At 29.6% G+C, this 4145-nt stretch overlaps 1 non-coding gene across 1 annotated transcript; it reads right to left on the bottom strand.

Moving 5' to 3' along the window:
* Positions 1–3372: 3372 nt before the first annotated feature.
* On the bottom strand, positions 3373–3444 carry TRNAC-GCA (transfer RNA cysteine (anticodon GCA)). Its single transcript has one exon. It is a non-coding gene; the product is annotated as a tRNA-Cys (tRNA).
* Between the last annotated feature and the right edge of the window lie 701 nt (positions 3445–4145).

Genomic DNA, 4145 nt, shown 5'->3' with positions numbered 1-4145 from the left:
CTTTCGTGCTTTAGTGCAATTATTTTCTCTAAATATTAAACTACTTAAGTATTGTCTAGGTAACATTATCCAAAGAAACGTAAATTATATTAACCTTTTATTTGCCTTAAATATTATAAATCTGATAATAAATCTATATAACCCCCATCATTATAACTATACTATTAGTTCATGCATATAATTTTATATTTTATAGTAACAGGACAGAAGTTATTTCTTATGTAACGAAAAAATAAAGGTTTAAGTATTTGTAAAAATAATAATAATAATAATAATAATAATAATAAAAATAAAAATCTAAAATTTACACTTAATTCTTTGACAGCAGTGTTTCCCAAGCTTTTTTTTTTTTTTATTCTCAGTTTGGTAACATACATAAATTTTGCAATATTTTGTCATTTAATCGCATATATTGTGCTTTAAAATAAAATAGAAAGTGAGATTATAAATAATAATATGTAGCTTATAAAACCAAAGAACAGAACTTCAAAACTTAGCATGATCCATCAACAATTTGTCTTTCGATCCACCTCTGGATTGCTACTCGATTTGAGATAAATCATCTTAAAGAACAGAAATTTCATATGCGGTTTATAAATAACAACACTATAATTTGAAAATTCTGGACAGTTTCTTCGGAGAGAAACAGTACTATCTTTATGAATTAGCTAAATTCTATGTTCATGTTTTTTAAAATATTCTTTACTGGGTTAAAGTTGTTCTAATATGGAGATTCGATCAAGAAGCTATCTCAGACGAATAAAACAAATTATTTACACTCAGTCCCAATTAAAACAGAGAAAAAGGGTGTTTTAGTTTTTATTTATTTATTATCTCTTACGTAATTTCAAAATAACCAGAGATGGAAAGTTATTATGAAGTTAATAACGTATTAAAAACTATTAAAATAGGAAAAAAAGTTCTGCAAGGCCTAGTTATCTGATTTTTGTCACAGAACGTAAGTTTTTTTAGATGTTGTTGTTGTTACGTATCTCACTTGCCTAACAGTAAAGTCAGAACAAGCCCACATCGTGACAAGGAAAGCAAGATTGCGCCTATCACCAACCTCTCGAGAGGACTTTTGGCTCGTCATATATTTAGAGTGCCCCCATGCCGCAAAGACACTATACATTTAGAAACATCCATGTCTTCTTTGTGATTCAAACCCCGACGCTTCGGTACCCCAATAAGCTGTGTTCTCCTGCCCACACACAGCACTTAACAGCCTCAAGCAACCAGGAGCCAGATTCTGGCCAAATTGGTTCCAGAATCTACAAAGTAACAGGTTGCCCAGCGGAAACTGAAAACAATATTTGACTACTGTACTAGCATTTACTCTTCTGACACTGGAAGATAGTAGTCATAAAAGTCTATATAAGCTAGTACAATAGGTCAGCAACAGAGTATGTGATATGTATGTACAATATGTAATTTTGTATTTATGCCGTGCCAGGTTTTCATACATAAAGTTCGTACTGTATCTGAATGCTGTAATGTATCTGTACATGTTTATATCTTTTATTTATGGTACCTAATTCATACTAAGGATCACGCGTACCTCAATGGCATGCTTCTTGTAAACTTTAACTATCATGATAACGTATATGTATGGGTGTATATATCAATATGAGTGAGAGTATGTATACTTTTATTTGTTTCGGAATATCTATGTACGTAAGTGTGTACTATATATCTGTATATGAGTTTGTATTTATATGCATACACATATATTTTGATTGTACTCTTCTTCAAGTGCCTTGTATGCACATGTATATATTTCTTTGTACATTGTTGTACTCTTCTTCAAGTGCTTTGTATGCACATATATATATTTCTTTGTACATTGTTGTATTCTTCTTCAAGTTACTTGTATGCATATGTATATCTCTTTTTTGCATTTTATAAATGTCGTCTGCTCAGCCGGGGCTGTCCAGGGCAGCGGCCTGGTAGCTAGTGGTTGACTCCCGCCGAGTTGGTAACCAATTCTGCATGGATATATCTATATTTGGGTCGGAAGCCAACTCAGCGGTTTACCTCCCCTAACCACTATACCAACTGGGCGCTATGTCCTTTGAGACGACCAATTAATATTCAGAACTATCTAATAAAAAAAAACCAAAATTATTAATTTAATTCCTAAAATGAAGATCTTGTTTTTCAGTGCAATTTCTCATTTAATTCATAACCAAAAGTTAATACATTTTAAATTAATTTCCAGGATAGTATTTTTGAATGTCAAATAGCTAAGAACACTTACATATCCATGGCTTGACAATTATGCAATTCTCTGTGTTTCTAAAATGCATACTTTTATTTTTAATACATTTTAATTTCTCAATTTGATACAGATATTCGTAAAATATTTATATCAATATACAGTACTGCTTTTAAAACTCAGCGTTCTTTCTGCTAATAACATAAAAATAAGCAATTAAAAATGCTCTTTCTATTATATGCATTTTTACCCTGTGATCTAAAATTTAATTTTATATTCGCCATAGCATGCAAGCACCATTTTTCTTATTGCTTCTTTTAATTTTACATTCAGTCTGGTTTACTTTCTGTTTACTCTGAAAACAAAGGGGTGGGAGAGAGAGCTAAAAGAAAATAATTAGCATTATACATTCGCACTGGGAAAACAAAAATTGGAACCCAGCTCTGCGAATGATTTGATTTCAATGCATATAAAATATTTTCATCAGCTTTAATATGAAGATGAGAAGCAAACCTTAATGTATAAAATAAAATTTTAAAAAGTTTACTAAAACTCTGATATTTTGTAAAGCAAGTGAGATCAGCGTTATAACAAATAGCACTTAATAAAAATTCAGACTGTGATTATAAAAGAGTTGCAATTTATTTTTCAATCTAAAGAATTTAATTTTTCTGGGGACTTTTAAAAGGCCATATTTCAATTTTTATAAAGTATTTAATTTTAAGCGTACTTAAATTTTTACAAGCATTACACCCATACGAAAAATTTCAAAACTATAAGCAATGAAGGCTTCTCTCTCCTCCCTCTAAAAAAATTAATCAAATATGTTTTTCAGGAAATAAATTATTTTATTTGGATAAATTTTTCCTTTTAAGTAAGGCTGATAGTTCAGATGAAATTAAAACATCTAATTAATTTTCTTCCTAAATATTTGTCATTTAAATATAAGAAATATTGTTATTCAAACTTATACACAGAAATAACTATACTTAAATTTAAATGATTAAAAAATAGCTTTTAAAATCCTGATCATAGTTATTTTAAGAAAAAAACTATTTAAATATGTAATTAATATAATTTTACTTCTTAAAAGTGCTATCCGTTAAGAAACTAGTCATGCATTTAAAGCACGTATTAAAATTATTAAAAATAAAGAAAGGGGGCACCCGGGTTTGAACCGGGGACCTCTCGATCTGCAGTCGAATGCTCTACCACTGAGCTATACCCCCGACATGCTCACAGTGATGATTTCTTCCTATCAATGAAAAATACTTTGGGTGTTTGCGAAGTGTAGTGATTATCAGATTCAAAATGCGATTTAAACTTAAACAGAAAGAAAGAAAAAGTGAAAAGGATGGAGGGGAAAAATATCGCGGAACAGTTCTTTCCATATGTATGGCAATCATGAACTTGAATGGCACTTCAGTGCAGTTATTTCCTCGCAAGATTTTTCTCCACTTTAGTTCTTCGTTTCTCTGTTTCTATATCGTACGCTTTTTGCGTTTTACTGAAAGAGCTATTAAAATAAAAATAGAAAATTTGTTATCAGACTTTCTAGTTTTCACGAATTCTAGAAGGATGTTTTACTCATTTATTTATTTTTATTGAATTGGTTACGTTTAATTGAATTTTATAAAGGAATTAATTATTATTATTATTTTTTTTTAATAAAACATGAAAGGCATTTTTTATAAAGCTGAAGCAGATTTATCATTGTGCCAGAATGCAATTTAAAGCCGCTACGTGTTAAATTTAGGTGAGCACGTATTTTCGATTTTATAAAGTGTTTATCTTACTATCTTACAGTTTTCTTACTATCTTACAGTTTTTCTTAAATTTTTATTGAAATTTCTTGCTTTCTTTCGCTTTACAATGATTTAATACTGAAAATTTATACAAGCAATTTACAAATTTTTATTGTCAGTATTAA

Source organism: Stegodyphus dumicola, chromosome 12 (genome assembly GCF_044657685.1).
Source record: "Stegodyphus dumicola isolate Sdum_Otavi_A_Nest chromosome 12, ASM4465768v1".
In the NCBI taxonomy this organism is placed as follows: Eukaryota; Metazoa; Arthropoda; class Arachnida; order Araneae; family Eresidae; genus Stegodyphus; species Stegodyphus dumicola.
This window is presented reverse-complemented; position numbering and strand designations above follow the sequence as displayed.